Source organism: Ascaphus truei, chromosome 2 (genome assembly GCF_040206685.1).
Source record: "Ascaphus truei isolate aAscTru1 chromosome 2, aAscTru1.hap1, whole genome shotgun sequence".
Taxonomy (NCBI): Eukaryota; Metazoa; Chordata; class Amphibia; order Anura; family Ascaphidae; genus Ascaphus; species Ascaphus truei.
In genome coordinates this window covers 458,588,625-458,607,597 of record NC_134484.1, presented here as the reverse complement: position 1 = coordinate 458,607,597, position 18,973 = coordinate 458,588,625, and positions in this window count along the sequence as shown.

The window sequence follows — 18,973 nt, the reverse complement described above, 5'->3', positions numbered from 1 at the left end:
ATTGTGAAGCGCTTTGAGTCCCATTGGGAGGAAAGCACTATATGAAATAAAGTTATTATTGTGACTGTAGATTGATTTCAATAGTAATACAATATTTTCAATTTCACTTGTAATTTAAGGTATGTCTGGTTCTAACAGCTCCCCAAAGAACATGAAATACTTCGGTCTGCTACTGTATAGTGAGGTTTGTGCACTGTGAAGATTCTTACATGTACTTTGTAGAATTTTCTACATCATGCTAACAGTGAAGGAATTACCAGTGTAGAGCCTGTTGTTTTATGCAATATATATGTAACGGTGATCCCCCCACCCAATTGCAGATAAGGGCCATTACAGGGTGTCTGGTGCATATACCTGATGGCAACAGGAGGGCTGAGTCGTCTGCCATTGGTAGTGGGGACAAAGGAACATACTTCTGGGGTTCACACCCCACATAATACTTAGCAGTGCAGTGCCTCCATCTGCCGTGGACTCCAGGAACTGATGGTGATCTCCCACGGTAGAACTTATTACCCCTCCCCCAGTAAGGTGTTTATCAAGGTACGTTACATCTATTCTTCCCTACTTGTGCGAGGGTCCAGTTTACAGTGTCTATAGGAGAAGTTAGGAAACATGTAAGCAACACAAATTTGAGATGTAAAGTACAAAATGATTTTTTCCTCCATTCTCTTATCATAAAAAAAATCTCTGCCACGTAGGATTTGGCAGAAACTTCTGTGACTTTGCAACAGATGTAAAAATAGCAATTTGCTGTATTCACATATTTCGATGCATTGATTCATAGGGGGCTTATTAACAAAGTTCAGAAGATTTCATTGACTTGAACGGGAGGTTTGGCCATTAGCTAGGCTGTGTCGGAGCTATGGTAATGGACTTAGGGCTCTATGCAGTAAGCGTTGATAAGTGTTTTTTCGCCATTTTATAGGCAAAATTGGGTTTGAGATTCAGTAAGCGCCGATATGTGCTTGATTTCGGCAGGTTTCGTAGCCGATAATTTTGTTATGGCCAGTCTGCTGTCGATAAGCCTGTTTTCGGCACTTATCGCCACTTTTTTTAATCGGCTGTATTCAAGTACCAAAATCAGCTTATCAGGGCTGATCGGCACTAAGAAATTGAGATGTTATGGCCAATTTCTCCCGCCAACTAAAGTTGGCAAGTTGGAAGGGGAGAACGATCGCTAAGGCTGCCGGAACGGCACTTAGAAAAAAAAAATCCTCTGCACATCAATGGAGTCAATGGAGCGGGGACGTATAACATTATAGTACAGTTTACGTTCCATTGCTCACAATACAAATGTGATTAGCATTACAGTGTGGGGGGCATTCACTGCATTGTGTCACACCTGACGTGTATTATTTCATTAACATTGTACTTTTAGATGTTTTCAGCATTTGCGTGTCACATTACTCATCATGTGATGATGTGTCAAGGGAAAATCCTATACTCAACTCTTAAAGGAGAACCTCACATCATATCACACATTTTACTGAACTGAGCGACAATTATTTATATGATGTTACACATGTCACACATCTAACACATACACCGTATATTCATGTTGCTTTACATTACAGTGGAGGTGGAGGGTTGGTCAGCGCACGGGATTTTGCTCAAACGTAGAGATAAGAGGATAGGAAGATATGGAACACGGTATTAGTGTTTTAGTAATCGAACGGTAACAATATAGCCAAAAGAACTTTGGAATTAAAAATGTATGAAAAATATATTTTAAAACTCTTTGGAATTAAAGAACCTTGGTAAATAAAAGTAAAAATATATAAATATATGAAAAAATATATTCTAAATAGCTTAAAAATAGATTAGAAAATCCTTAAATAAAATCCTTAAATAAAATTTAAATGGAATTGTGTGGTTTTTTATTTTTTTGTGAACAGAAGCAGAATATGTGCTATATGTGGATGACTAACAGGGTGTGTTTATATAGCCTGTTGTTGGTCTGAGGTAAAAAGTGGATAATGGGGCTGGTTAGCAGAGTTTAATGTGCAGTCTTTCCTTCACGGAATGCTGCTAAAAACAATAAATTTCTCACCCTCCTGGTGGGGGCAGTACGTGAGTTGCTTCTCTCCCGGGGGCCCAAATAGGAAGAAAAGGGCCGAACTCGGTGAGTGAGCAAAATAGAATTTATTAAGTACAGAAAACAAAGTCAAAATAACACTCACGGTACAGCTTTAAAACAGCCCAGCATCAGCCTGATCGTCCGGTGATATTCCTCTCACCAGTACAGCTCCCGTGGTCGCGTCCGACGGCGGGACCGGAAGAGGAGGTCTTACCGGATGTCAGCAGGCTGGCTGGGTCCTTCAATCAATGGGCTCCGGCAGGGAACAACTAGTTTCGCAATAATGCTTCGTCAGGTTCCTGGTCAGCCAGCCTGCTGACATCCGGTAAGACCTCCTCTTCCGGTCCCGCCGTCGGACGGGACCACTGGTGCAACTACAAGAAGATTCCGGGCTTTATCTTCTCTACTGGTCCAGCTGCAGAAAACAACAAGGGCAAGTATACCCTACCCTTTCTTTGGTTACACACTACCCCACAGGCAACATCACAAGCCTATACAAATAGGGAGCGCCCCAACCTCTTTTCTTTTTGTTGCTTTACATTACACAATGCTTGTAATGTGTAACGCATCTTTAAACGTTAATGTACATCTTTCTTCTCATGTTTACCTGTACTTTGAGTCCTCCCTTTTTTCATGACGTCACTTATTGGACACTCAATCACATTGCATGTTCACATTGTAACCGTTGCATTACAAGCACTTCAACCTAACTTATACACACATGTACAGTAATTAATCATTGTGACACCTTTCAAACTGATTCGATAGCAACTATCCTCATTACATAAATGTATGCATATGCACACGAGAATTCATTGTTGTGAACATGTGACAATAACATGGCTAATTACACATGTTGCAGCAAACATTTTACACGCCAATCTCAGGCTTTTTGTCTATTTACATGACTGACTGTTGCGTTCAGAAGTGTTACATGCATTGCACATTACACTAAGATTTTTCAAACAATGTTTGTACAAAGCTTCACGTTACATCATTGGCAAATATCATGATTGCCTGCTCAATACACAGAACAAATAATTCTTTGTTCAAATGGACGCAGCTTGTGAGCAAAGTACTTTAATATGTTAATGTAACACCTTGCTTTTTACTATGTCACCTGACATCATCACATACCTATTTAAAGGACGCCCATTACCTGCTCATTCACAGCTATTCATTTCAAAATGTTGCGATTGTTTAGGAGACGGAGGAACATTCTTTTTTATGACATGCTTGCTGATGAAGAGAATGACATAGGGCAAGGGAGGGACAGAGCCAGGGACAGTGACAGGGACAGGCACGCGGATACGACAGGGACAGGGAGAGGGACAGGCCGAGGGACAGGTAGAGGGACAGGAGATCAGAGGAGAAAACAGAGGAGACAAGTTGTGCCTCATCCGCGTGTGTACAGGGAGAGAACCCTGTTAGATGGGATGAGTGAGGAGGAGATAGTCAGTCGCTATCATTTGAGTTCAGCAGCAATCTTATCTCTTTATGAAGAGATAAGGGGAGATTTAGATTTTTTGACAGCCAGAGGTCGTGCAGTCCCTGGGCTTGTTAAAATGCTGTGCTCATTACATTATCTTGCTTCCGCGTCATTCCAGACAACTGTGGGCATAGTGGGCGGGGTCTCGCAATCTACATTCTCGCGGGCCTTTACCCAGTTTCTCTATGCACTCAATAGACGCGCTAGGAATTATATTCATTTTCCTACAGAGGCGACAGAGTGGCTGGAAGTCAGGAATGCCTTTTATAATATAGCAGGGATACCATGTGTGCTGGGTGCAATCGATTGCACACATGTTGCTTTGATTGCACCTAGTCAGAGTGAGCATGTTTACCGTAATCGTAAGCACTACCATTCACTGAATGTACAGGTGGTATGTGATGCCACGATGAGGATAATGCATGTGGTACCCAAATTCCCTGGTTCCAGTCACGATTCCTCTATCCTGAGGAACTCTTCAGTCTTCCATGCGTTCGAAGAGGGACATTTTGAACATGGTTGGCTGCTGGGTGAGTACAGATTTGGATGTTGTAACACAAAACACATTTTTCTTTAGGAATGTTTTCATTGTAGAATCGTATCACTAATGTAAGCTTATGTGTGCTCCATTGATTATAGGTGACTCAGGATACGGAATTAGGCCGTGGCTCTTGACTCCGGTGCTAAACCCTCAAACTGAAGCAGAGGAGAGGTACAATGCAGCCCATATCTCTACAAGATCTGTTATAGAGAGGACATTTGGCCTACTCAAGACCAGATTTAGGTGTCTCAACAGAACTGGTGGGGCTCTTCTATACAAGCCTCAAAAAGTGTTTGATATTATTATTGCCTGTTGCATTTTGCACAATGTGGCACTCAGACACAATGTACAATCAGACATAGCTGAGCCTTTGGTAGACGAGCATCCCACCCATGTAGCTGCTGAAAATGAACAAACAGCCAGTGGTGGCCAGACACGCCAGAATCTCATCAATTCATTTTTTTCTTGTAAGTTAAAACATATATGTTCCTAGTACTACTTTTATAGATTAATTATGTTATATTAATAATAATGTTTCTTTATATAACCTTCTGTTAGGACACAGATGAATATGGGTTGCACACCTTTCTTTTCTCTGCTGTGTGCACAAAGGGATGTGGCACCGGTATGTTATTGTTGCACAGGTTATATAATCCCTCTTCCATTGTAAATTAGTTGTGTGTATGTGAATACAACTGGTGTAACAAAGCAGTAATATTTAACCTTTGTGTTGTTCATTATGCAAACACAATACACATAGGGGCCTATGCAGAGAGCAGCGAATTTTAAAATTGGCGAATTTATTAAAAAGTAGCTTTTTTGGAGAGTTTTAATCTCCATATGCAGAAAAGTGCGAATTCTGCTATGTTTAACATGGATGCGTGTGGCGAGTTTAAATTGGCGAGATGCGCGCTTCAGAAATGTGTTAAAACAAATTCGCGCCTTTTTTTTCCCCTTTGCAATGGCCGCGAGCGGCAGTTTTTTTTGGCGAGGCAAAACGGAGACAATCGCGCCATTTTATTGGCGCGAACAGCCGCTAGATGCCGTTCGCGCCTCTCTGCATACGGATATTTTTTAAATTGGCGAGATTGCGGTTCTCGCCAGCCGCGAGGCGAGTTTTACAAATAGAAAAGAAAAATTGGCGCGTTTTTCGGAAATCTCCATTTTCTGCTGTTTTCTGCGCGATTATCTCCAAAAAATGGCGAATTTCGAAAATTCGCTGCTCTCTGCATAGGCCCCATAGTATGGCCATAGTCATTCATTCTTGCAGTATGGTTACATACAATGTTATTGTTGCAGTGTAATATGTACATCCATATGATGTGTACACCAGGCTGGTTTACATTTTGAATGTCATTAAATATACATGGTGTTGCACATTTAACACCAAATACACACTTTGCTGTGTTGCTTACGATACTGAAGATGGCATGTCAATGTTTGCAATTTACATATTGTTCCATTGCATTATAGGTATATCTCCAGTATGACTGCTCATGGTATGTATATTTGCTGACATATGTCATAAGATGTGCCTACCTCAATATTCGTATAAGTATTTGAAGTACAAATCCAACATATTGGTCAACGATAAATGTTACATACATGTACTTTCTGTATCATGTACATGCATTTAGCTACTAATGAGGTTTAATGTGCATTGTATTATAAAATGATTACTCCCAGTTCATCACATTTAATGTATGTTCCCTTATAATTTCCATTAATGTAATATAGAGGTGTTTGGAGAGAAGGGGATAAGTATAGAATTTTTTTTACTTACGGGAGCTCATTAATCACGGATGCAATTGACTGATCATAACACTCCATGCATGAATGCCTGTAATCACAGCAATGCGTTGTACATCTTATATTTAGCAATGTAGGTGATTATTAATGCTATAAATTATTTGTCAACATTAATTAAACATTGTCACATGTGTATGTATAAGTCATGTGTGTTGATGTGACCTACATGTAACAAGTGTCAAACTGTAATCAAAACCACAATTGTGTCAGAAATGTAAGTGTAATTTTGCATTAATAATTACCCACAATCACAATGTTCTTAATATATTTGGAATGTCATTGACGTCACTTCATCATTATCATGATGATAATGAACAACTATTCTCAAAATATAAACGTCAATCACATGCACATTAGCATAGGCACACTTTTTTAAGACAACTGTTTGTGTCTGTATCAATTTGTTTATGATCCATGTATAACACCGACAAATGATAACAGCAGGTTTATTATGGTAGCTTATATCATCATATTGACTGTACTATTTATGTTTAGAAAGTTTAATGAACACAGTAAACTATACTTAGCTTGTTACATGAAATATACACATAAACGTTGATGTTGATGTAATATTCATAACATCATGCATTGTAGGGGACCACAACATCTTGCCAATAACATTCTTTGCTACAGTCCCAAACCATTTCATCAACATACCCATGTAACAATAAATTTTTAACTATAAATGGCTAGTTGGTTGTAAGTGTCCTTTACATTGGGAGAAGGAGTGACTCAGTGAGTAAAGACACAGACCGGCACAGAGAGTTTGAAGCAGGGGAGACTGGTTCAATTCCCGATGTCAGCTCCTTGTGACCTTGGCCAAGTCACTTTATCTCCCTGTGCCTCAGGCGCCAAAAAATAGATTGTAAGCTCCACGGGGCAGGGACCTCAGCCTGCAAAATGTCTCTGAAAAACGCTGCGAACAACTAGTACCACTATACAAGAACATACTATTATTATTATTATTATTATTATTATTATGATTACATAGTTTCGACAGTCATACGTTCCATTACACAATAGAATACACAAATGTGTTAGCAGAGTGGGAATGGTTGTTATATATAAAACACACCATGTCATAAAATGTTAGTAGTAATTAAAGAACACTCAAGAAAAATTCTAGCTGCACTCTTTTGCAACATCATTATGTTAATTAAGTGCTTATGCAATATAGGCATAAGGGTATCACATTTTTAATTGTTTGTTAATAAGCGCTGCAAGCAATATAAAATTAGTTCCATATGTAGTATAGTAGTCGGTGGCTCCTCCTCACAATCATCTCATATAAAGTTAGACTCTTCTGAAATCATACATTGATCCGATTGTATCTTGCCCGACATCTCTGAAATACAGCAAACACATGATGGTCAAATATGGCACCTTACTATATATGTATCCGTGACAACGCGTTACACATCTCTATATGATTGTGTAGATACACCCGTCACTCAGTTATATGTTAGAAGTACAACTATACATCATTATGTATTCGTTTGTAAAATTAGTAGCACGCATAACTATGTATATAAAGTTAACGTTGGGTGTATACTTAAAAATGTGCGCGCACATCTTACTGTGCGCACGCACTTCACGCTTGGGTCGACTAAGTGTTAGCGCATGCGCAAAACAATGCGTACGTTGTGCGTTCAATACATGTTGTAAATACCATTAAGCATAAAATATTTCTTTCTAATACAATGAAGGAGAAACTACATTCGTTCTAAACTACTACATCTGTATTGTTTTTAAACAGACGTGTGTGGACAGAAAGCACGGCCGATAACACAATGCGCAAATGCAATACGTGTGACGTCATGTTAAGCCAGCGTGAAGCGCACGCAAACACTCCTCCCACTCAATTAACATTCGGCTAACGCCCAGTGCACGCCCACAAACACAGACGCGCACGCATGACACAGTGCAGTTACCGTAACTATAACAAAACAACACAGCCAAAAGGCTTTGACGCGCGCACGTCGCTTGGGGGCGGGACTTACATCCGTAATCCTTTTTAAGGACGCCTTGGCACATGACAAGGGTCCCACGTCATACGTGGTGGACCCGTTTTTTTTTTAGATGTTGCATGAAATAAAAACAGGTGTGTGTTACAGTTATGGTAACATGTTGCTAATATGTTTAAAGGGATAGGAAATTACGTATATTTATTCCGTGAGCAATGTGTACTATTCTTTCTGGTTTTACTATATTGTAATAGGAAACAATGTGTTTGTGATCGCTACATGTTATGCAGTCTGCAATGTTATGCTGTATCCACGCATTTAAAGTAAAAATGGTGGTTACAAAAAAAAAAAACTTTTACCGCTGAGTCAAGGCATAACGATTTTTATATTTACCATTCTTGTAGAAGTAACACTTCGTCTGCCTGCAACTGGTCGCTCCAGAAAACCAATGCATTTGCATCCATGGTTGACCCAAACGCTGAATCCTGTATGACACACATCTCCTCCATGAGGCGCTCATAGGAATCGCTACTGCCTTCTTCAAACAATTGGTTCGGAGGTAGGTTCATTTCTTCGGTTACCCATTCGAATGCGTTTGCAGCAGAAAGGCTTGGTAAAAAAATCATAGTAGTTATGTTCTTGTAGAATGTGTGTTTCAGGAATGGAGGGTGCAGATATTGCAGCAGGTATCGATTCACACGGAACAGTAGTAGCGGATCCATTGCTATTGTTATTAGGAATAAATATGCTATTTAGCAGAATATATGTGCCGTGTTCCACGGTGATTTTATTTTCCTTAGCAATCTGCCAAAAACCATACCTTTCTTATAGGTTATCCTGCACACGTTCAAAACATTCATTAGTTGATAAAGTGAATCTTACAGAGGATTTAAAATTTCGCGCCCGCCCAGGTTCTTGGTAATAAGGATACTTTGTTCTAATCAAATCATAGATTTGTCCCACGTTGGCTTTCTGTTCCGCAGTTGATACGATCGCCTCAGCTATCATCCTTTTATATCCTTTGTGTGGATGGCTGTTTTCAATCATATCGTTAGCCATTGCAGCTTAACACAAAATCTGACTGAACTTCAATGTTGTCTGCTCAGAATGGTCAAACTAGTATAATGTTATCTATTTAGTGTCTTTGCATACAAGGTCACAAAATGTTTCTTCTTTTACTGCTGTTCTCTAACCACCAATTGGAGTTGTACAAATAATTGGTTCACATTTGTGGTTTCTGATAGGCATTTCAGTGTGAATGCCACATTAAGCAACTTTTATCTACTTTCTCAAAACAACTGTAACATTTTAATTAAAAAACACTGTGGGTTGAGGAAAGAAACATTGAACGCTTTATGAAAATAGTGCTTACACAGCCATATAATGAAATACACAGACACCTGCAAATGTTGTAATCTTTTTATTTTTAATACATTTCAGTGTCTATTTTTCAGTCTGGTTAACTCCCTGACTGCATCAGAGTTTAAGTAAGTGTGTATATAAATATATATATATATATATATATATATATATATATATATATATATATATATATATACTGTATATATATATATATATATATATATATATATATATATATATATATATATATATATATATATATATATATATATATATATATATGACTCATAAATATATAAATATATAAATATATAATATATATATAATTATAATATATTACAATATACATATGTATATGTGTAAAAACAAACTTTTAATGTGTGTGTATATTACAATATTTAATGGCTTATATGTAAAGAGGGATTTTAATATTGGTGTGATTTATTTAAAGGTTTAAATAATAGAGGCTTACAATGTTGTATGGCCTTTGACATTGGCTTGTGAGCAATTGTGATTTACCATCAAAAAACGCCTTTTTTTAATTGAGAAGGCCTGTAGTGTTACAACCAATAATATATCTATGTAATCCAGTTCTACACAGATCATATTGATGGCAGTAAGTAGGCCTTGTATGAAACCTAATTAAATGGTGGTAAACATGAGTGAATGAAGTGATTAATAATTGTTTAACGCCCATACTGTTATAGGCTCACAGTAAGTATCTTTCACAAACAGTAGGCCTGTATTATTACAATACTGTGTTTTGAGAAGGAAGCATTAAGTGTATGTTTTCTGAAAATACATGTATACCAGTTTGGATAGTACAAATAATATATATATATATATATATATATATTTATATATATATAAATATATATATATATACACACACTGTGTGTGTGTACATATATCCATACATACTACATATATATTACTAAACATTCACAGATATGTTATTGAAAACAGAACTCATAAATGATTAAAGAACAAAATTAGAATGTTCAAGCAAGGTGAAGGTAAGTAATATTTAACACTTAATCATGCTATACACTGACAAGAAAGATGTTAGCAGTTGAATAGATGTGTGTTTTTAATTGCATGTGAATAATATTTACATGCAATGATTACATCAAGTAACACACCCAAATCAAATGTTTTGCAGGTAAGTAAATGGCAGCTTCTCTAAACATAGCAAGTGGGTCCTGGTGGACCATTACTGAGCAGATGATTAATACATAAATATTAATAACACCATTCATTAGAACTGTTAACATTTCCAAAACTTCACGTGTACAATGACATACTTGAATGTTTGGAAACAACAGGTCTTCACCATACATACAATATTCATTTGATAATCTGAAGTCAACAAAACAAGGCCAAAGACATATTTACTTAATTATAACATTTATTATTTTTTTTTCCTTTTGAGAGCGAGTCACAGGCCTGCTTGTTGTCTCTTGGATTTTTCTTTTCCGTTTGGCTACGACTTGAGTAACAACAGAGCCACTTTGAGTGGCCTGTGGCACTTCACGGGCAGGGCTTGTGGCCAGTGACTGATCACGGGCAGGGCTTGTGGCCAGTGAATGTTCACGGGCAGGGCTTGTGGGCAGTGACTGTTCACGGGCAGGGCTTGTGGGCAGTGACTGTTCACGGGCAGGGCTTGTGGCCAGTGACTGGTCATGGGCAGGGCTTGTGGGCAGTGACTGTTCACGGGCAGGGCTTGTGGGCAGTGACTGATCACGGAAAGGGCTTGTGCCCACTGACACATGTGAGCAAGTTGGTAGACAGTGCACAATTGATGGTTGGTCCGTTTCATGTTTGGTTTTTTTGTTTGTGTCCAAAAACTGGTCAGTAGTAACTGCTTGTGCTTCTTTGTTTTTGCCGCCTCCTTTGTAGGTGTCAGCTCCAGAATTTCTACAGATGGCAGCGGTAGGATGTTGTCAAGAACATGCACAGAACTTTCTGCTACTTGACCGGTAACATCCCGACCTGGGGAATGAACATCAGATGCATGGGGTGAAAAATGAGCACCATGTAAAGATCCTTCCTGTGATGTGTTGAAGTTGAAATTTGGTACTGTAGTCATTCTCAAGTAATTAGCTCGGGTTTGCTGAACAACTAATGCTTCTAATGACGTGTTTATTTTTTGCAATTGTTTAGGCACTTCAATGAAGACTCTGTGGAGATGTGACAATTGTGATATCGTTTCTTCCTGCAGTGATATCATCCTTTCGTACACTGTCATCAGATCAGAATGGCGACGATTTTAAGCTTCAACAATTTTTCCCTCAGAAGCTACTATTGCATCGTATGTGTTAGTTGATGGATGATTTGGCTGTGTAACTGTTTCAATGGGAACCTCTTCATGGTCACTTGATTGTATTTCTGTGTCTATGGCGGCATCATCATCATCTTCATCATCATGTTCTAAAAATAAATGTACACATTATGAAATGGCATGTTAATCTCTGCTGTTTTACTATGTAATTATACTGTGTCATAAGTAACACCTAACATGTTTGCATACGTTTTATAACGTCACATTAAAAACTACCTTGACTTACGAATAATGTTTGGACTCAGTATGAAATATGAATGAATGAAAAGTTGCTCTAAACTCACAACTCCTACATGATACTTAACATCACAAACACAATACATGTTGTCTTAAACTTCATTTTCACTGACACTAAGTAATCCTATTTAAAGAACATGTGCAAAACAAATAATGAACATGACAACATAACATATAGAAGTGCACATATTATATGGGCACCACCTCATACACTCACCTTCTAGGTGTGTTGAGCTGCATGACCCAGGTGAAGACACTTGTTCCGTCTCAGGTGACACATGTCCTCCAGGGGCAACTATATATAACAATAACATCAGTTGTACATTTACATGTGTAAATATTGAACAAACAGTTATTGTATGTTCTGTATTTATGAGTAACTAACAGCATCAGTTCCTTAACCGAAAATGTGTGTGTGAAAGCGAACATAAATAGTTGTATTAACAATGTACATGCCTGTGTACTTAGAACTTTTGAGTTCCCTAACATACAACATACAGTACTATGTTTCTGCAGTAATGCGTTAGGATAAATTGATTAAATTTGTACATACAAATCATATGTTGTGTAGTCATATCAGTATCATAATGTACATAACTATCATGAGATGAACATTCACAATGGTTATCATGAAGGTGGTCATATAGCAAAAAGCTTCGTTTTTGGTAGAGGATATGTGTGGTACATTAATAGAAGCTGTGGCACACCTGAATGTGGCTGTCACTCAACAACACAACACATGCAGTGTGTGATAATGTGTTGTTGATATCAGTTCAACTATAGATATGAGTGAACGAATGTGTGACGTACGGTTTCATAACTAATGACTTGTTGGGGGATTTAGTACCTAGAGTTAAGCTTTCAAATGAGTGTGATTACCTTCAGTTTTGCTAGTCAGGTTGTAAGAACGGTATTCCCTTCCCCAAAAACCCTAATCAGCCAGACCTTTCAATTACTTCAAACAGGTGAAAATGGTGTGAACTAAGTTGACCGTAAGATGACCCTGTAATTTGGGTGTGTGCTGAACCCCACCCCCTCTGTTGACGTGTATGCTGTGATGACATATTCATTGCAGCTGCTTTAACACAATGGTAGAGGAGCTAAATAGTCGTCTGCAGTGTGCAAGTTATGAACACAATGACATAACATATGCTACGTGTGCCTCATTATGCTGTCTGTATATGACATCAAGCAAAAATGGACCTTTTCATAAACAACTATACATTTGTTAGTGCAAGTGATGTTTGTAGGCCGTTGCATGCAATATATTCGATGCATGATTAGAATAGGCAGTAATGTCGTGTTTGTAGGAGTAAAATAAATAATATACACATTAATATTATACATATTTATGTTCTGTACCTGTAGCTAGTAATAATTTCTCATTAGCATGTGTTACACATGTGTACTACCCTGTTGTTCCCCATCTTCGCCCACCATCAATTGCTTCCACTGCAGCAATGCATTTTGGGAATTCACATGTAAATGACCACGCAATGGCACGTGGTATATTAGTTACTGCTTTTAATAGGACTACAACATATATGTCTATTTTGAGAAATATATATATACAGAATCAGACATATACATATATAGATGTAGGTATGCTTATATTGTGAAGACAGTATAAAAAGCAGCGGAAATATGTAAAATAACTGTAAGCAACGACACGCCTAGTACAGTAATATTTCTCACCTGGTGGAAATTGTGAGGGATAAATTCCAATGTCCCGGTCACCGGCCAAGCCCTCCACGACGACGGGAAGTAATTTTCCCTGAAGCAGCTCCTCCAATGGAGTTAATATCAGACGTTGTGGTGGCGGGCCACCTCCAGTGCCAGAAGCATGCACGCGTTGGTCTTGTATTTTCTTTTTCAATTTTGACCGAATATCGTCAAATCTTTTGCGACAATTCAGCTTGTCCCTGACACGATTCCCACACGCATTGACACCAATTATTATTGTGTCCCACATTTCATTTTTGCTTGATGAACTTGTCCGCGCTTGAAATATAAACAAAATATATGACGTTAATTCATAATAATAGAAGCACCAGTTTCCTACACTGCTAGCTGTTCCAAGAGATAGCAAACATGCTGTTTAGGTGTAATATGTGAAGCACATGAGCATTCACTACTAAACCTAGACATGTAAGCAAGCTTGCATTAATATTGTATGCAGTTATCGCAAATTGAACGCCTGTGTTTAGTTGTCCTTGTAACGCATGATAAAAAGCTGTGTTTCCACAATAATTAACATAGACAGATACTCTGTACCCATATTTGCATATTAACAAACCTCACATGACCTAGGATCACATGTATTTGAAGAATAAATGGAAAGGTACACTTACCTACTAAATGTCCATAGAGACTGTCATAGTGCTCCAGAATCCCAGTGACAAGAGCCCTATTTTCCTGGTCATTGAAGCGAGGATTACGTGGCTTCTCCACACGTTTCTTCCGAGCAGGTTTAGGCTCAGAGCTTGGCTGCTGCTGACTGGACTCTCCTTGTTCCAATGGAAGAGACTCCAAAAGCTGGCCACCAGCAAGCACGCCACCATCAGACACCCCATCAGCAACTGAGCCACCAGCAGCACTCCCATTCTCACCAACAGCACTCGCACTCCTAGCACCAGCACTCCCACTCGCAGCAACAGCACTCCCACTCCCAGCAACAGCACTCCCACTCCCAGCAACAGCACTCGCACTCCCAGCAACAGCACTCACACTCCCAGCAACAGCACTCCCACTCCCAGCAACAGCACTCACACTCCCAGCAACAGCACTCGCACTCCTAGCAACATCACTCCCCTGAACAGTACGTTCACTCTGACGCGTACTCGCACGAGTAGCACTACCACTCACACCAGCATCACTCTTCCCACGCTTTGCGGGCATACTTACAGCACTCACAAAAAACAGAAAACAAATGTACAGCCAATCACACGAAACACTTCCACATAGAAAACAAGACAAAGATGTAAACAAAACAACAAAGGACAAAGCTTTCACAATACACAACAAGTCTCTCAGTCAATATGCAAATATTAAATCGCCCAGCTCTGTGCGTCTCTCTTTCTCTCACTCCCAACAACACAGAGAATGATTAACAGTACACGTTGCCTTTAAATATGGCGCGCTATCCAATACATGCTGGCTTCGCCTGATTCAGCAAGATTTTTGATTGGCGAACGTAACAGCACCCCGCCACGCACGCCGATACACCTGTGTGTGATCGGCAAATCATCGTGAGAGTGGGCGGATTTGTTTTCGTCTTGATTTTGAAGGGATTCGGCACTTACTGCATACGGAGAGGGAAAATCGCCAATAACATGCCTAATGGGTAAGCTTGCCGATTTCACATATTCGTCGCTTACTGCATGAGGCCCTTAGTCTCCTATTCTAGTAGCTCCAAAGTTGTCATTGCCTAACCGCATGGTTTAACATGTTCAGAAGTAGCGGAATGAAATGTGAGAAAAATGTTATTCTCTATAGAAAATAATTTCTAAAAATAAGTGACAAACCGCCCGGTTTAACAGCCAAAACACCTACTTTTTACGTGCTTTACAAGTGGAATGACCTGAGGTGGTGCTACTGTACAGTAACTCCATCCCCAGTCTGACTTATGGGCTTTACCCTCTCAGACAAATCCATATCTCAGGCTCTGGATTTAACTCGCAATACCAATTTCGCTACCCTCGAGGTGGCATGAAAACAAAATGTGAGTTTTTAGAAGCGGTTTCCATAATAGAGCTACGAGAATAGCAGTTGTAGTAAAATTAAAGCGAGTTGGAGGCTTTTTCGACAAACCGATCGGATTGGCAGAGCTGGAGTGAAACCGCTTCTAAAAAAGCCTTTTAAACATGGATTGGGCATGCGAGAAGGTTTACAGAATAGCAAAGCCTGCCAATCCACTTCTAAAGGGCTCTTTAGAAACGGGTTGTCAGACTTTGGAGCTACTAGAATAGGCCCCTAAGCCTCACAGTACTTTAAGAGAAGAAACTATTTCTATAAGGATTTCAATGGTATACATACCAATGCTGTGTATCTGTGCATTCCAATCCAGATGGTCCTTTTGGATAATGAGGATAGTGCTTGCAAAGTAAAAGCAGGGAACTCTCAACTGTGGCACTGCAAAAAGTAGCGATTGTCACAACACACACGTATTAGAAACTGTTTTATAAAAACGTCTCATTGAAATCAATGGGGTTTTCTCTGCGATAGAGCTGGATTGGCGCTATCACAGTTTGTAGAATAAGGGGCTAAAAGCTTCAATATTGTTTCCCAATAAAAAAAACAAGTATATTTAATTGTAAAGCATACGTGTGAATTTTAATTAAACGTATTTAAAAAACTAAAATTCACATTTTAACTATGCACTTAAGATGAATGCCCTATTCTGTGTGATTCTCTAGATATAGTACTAACTACAATAAAAGGTGACACACTGTGTGCTCATTTGCATGGCATTACCCAGAACCCCTGGCTGCAGTGGAAGCATTGTATGCTAAGAGGTAATGGGGAAAGGCAGAGTTGCAGAGCTGCATGAGACCTGTGAATGTGCTCACAAGTGGTATTTTTATTAACTAGAATAACAATGACCAATGAGGTGTATCCTATGGAGACCTTGTTACACACACAGCACTGTTTTCAATTTTTTAACTGCCTCATCATGTAAGTGAACTAATGTAACATAGTATCAAGTATATTGAATCACTTACAAATTCCACATAGGTATGATTGCCTGTTTGTTTTTCTGCCTCTCCAGTCCATCTGTTAATGTAATTCTTGATTCTTACTATAACCCCTTCCCTAAGAATCTGGCAGAGCTTCACTACGATACATCACTCAGTTTGTAAAAAAAAAAGGTTCACAGACCTCTTATATCTGCACAGTGTTTGTGAAACTATGTAATTCTACAACAATAAACTATGCTCTTCTAGCATCTATGCAGAACAACGCTGAAACAGAGACATACCATGGAACTCTCAATACTGCACATAATCTAGTCTAGAAAACTGGGAATCCGGAAGAACCAGAGCATTTGTTCCCAAGAACAATGTGAGCTGCAAAGCAATACAAAGTGACTTTGACTTTAATTCAATCTCAAATCAATATACAACCCTGTCCCCCTGCTCAATAACAAATCAATCCCTCCCCCCCCCCCACCCCCTGTGTCCCACACTCAACAACACATTTCAAGTTATTTGATGGGGCGTACAGTCATGTGAAACAGATAGTACACCCTCTTTGAATTCCATGGTTTTACATATCAGGACATAATAACAATCATATGTTCCTTAGCAGGTCTTAAAACTAGGTAAATACAACCTCAGATGAACAATAGCACATGACATATTACACCGTGTCATGATTTATTTAACAAAAATAAAGCCAAAATGGAGAAGCCATGTGTGAAAAACTAAGTACACCTTATGATTCAATAGCTTGTAGAACCACTTTTAGCAGCAATAACTTGAAGTAATCGTTTTCTGTATGACTTTATCAGTCTCTCACATCGTTGTGGAGGAATTTTGGCCCACTCTTCTATACAACGTTGCTTCAGTTCATTGAGGTTTGTGGGCATTTGTTTATGCCCAGCTCTCTTAAGGTCCCGCCACAGCATTTCAATCGGGTTGAGGTCTGGACTTTGACTGGGCCATTGCAAAACCTTGATTCTTTTCCTTTTCAGCCATTCTGTTGTAGATTTGCTGGTGTGCTTGGGATCATTGTCCTGTTGCATGATCCAATTTCAGCCAAGCTTTAGCCTTCAGACAGATGGCCTCACATTTGACTCTAGAATACTTTGGTATACAGAATACATGGTCGACTCTATGACTGCAAGGTTCCCAGGTCCTGTGGCTGCAAAAACAAGTCCAAATCATCACCCCTCCACCACTGTGCTTGACAATTGGTATGAGGTGTTTGTGCTGATATGCTGTGTTTTGTTTTCGACAAATGTGATGCTGTGCATTATGGCTAAACATCTCCACTTTGTCTCGTCTGTCCAAAGGACATTGTTCCGAGTCTTGTGGTTTGTTCAGATGCAACTTTGCAAACCTAAGTCGTGCTGCCATGTTCATTTTAGAGGGAAGAGGCTTTCTCCTGGTAACCCATCCAAACAAATCATACTTGTTCAGTCTTTTTCTAACTTACAGGCATGAACTTTAACATTTAACATGCTAACTGAGGCCTGTAGAGTCTGAGATGTAACTCTTGGCTTTTTTGCAATTTCTCTGAGCATTGTACGGTCTGACCTTGGGGTGAATTTGCTGGGATGTCCACTCCTGGGAAGATTGGCAACTGTCTTGAATGTTTTCAACTTTTGAATAATCTTTCTCACTGTAGAATGATGGACTTTAAATTGTTTGAAAATTGCCTTATAACCCTTCCCAGATTGATGGGCAGCAACAATTGCTTCCCTAAGATCATTGCTGATGTCTTTCCTCCTTGGCATTGTGTTAACACACACCTGCATGCTCCAGACCAGCAAACTGCTAAAACTTCAGTTTTTATAGAGGTGGTCACACTTGCTGATGATCAATTAATCAAGGGCATTTGATTAGCAGCACCTGTCTGCTACTTAGCGTCTTAATTCCTATGGAAGCAGTAAGGATGTACTTAGTTTTTCACACATAGCTTTTCCATTTTGGTTTTATTTTTGTTAAATAAATCATGACATGGTGTAATATGTCATGTGTTGTTGTTCATTGAGGTTGTATTTACCTAATTTTTAGACCTGCTAAGGAACAGATGATTGTTATTACTGTCGCGGCCGAGTTTATTCTAACCTTTACCCGGTCTCGGCCGCGACAGATACCGGGCGCGCGCCGAGGTGTCCTGTGCGCACGCCGGAGCCTCGGAGGATCGGTCCTCCGATTGGGGCTTCCCCCTCCCCTCTCCGGGTCCGCCGGGTCCCCCGGAGCCCCCCCCCGCCATCCCCCACATTGCAGCAACCCAGGGCTCCCTCTTTTTCACGTGACTGTAGGTGTTTTCACCACTTTTTAGTGTTTGTGCATAGCCTAGTCTATGCAGATTTTGAGCCCCTCTCAGTGTACTAATTAAAATATAGTGTGCATGCAATCCAGGCTATTTATCTTGAAAAACTGACACTTGAATTGTTTTTTTTACTTGATGGCAGCTGCTGCGTTTT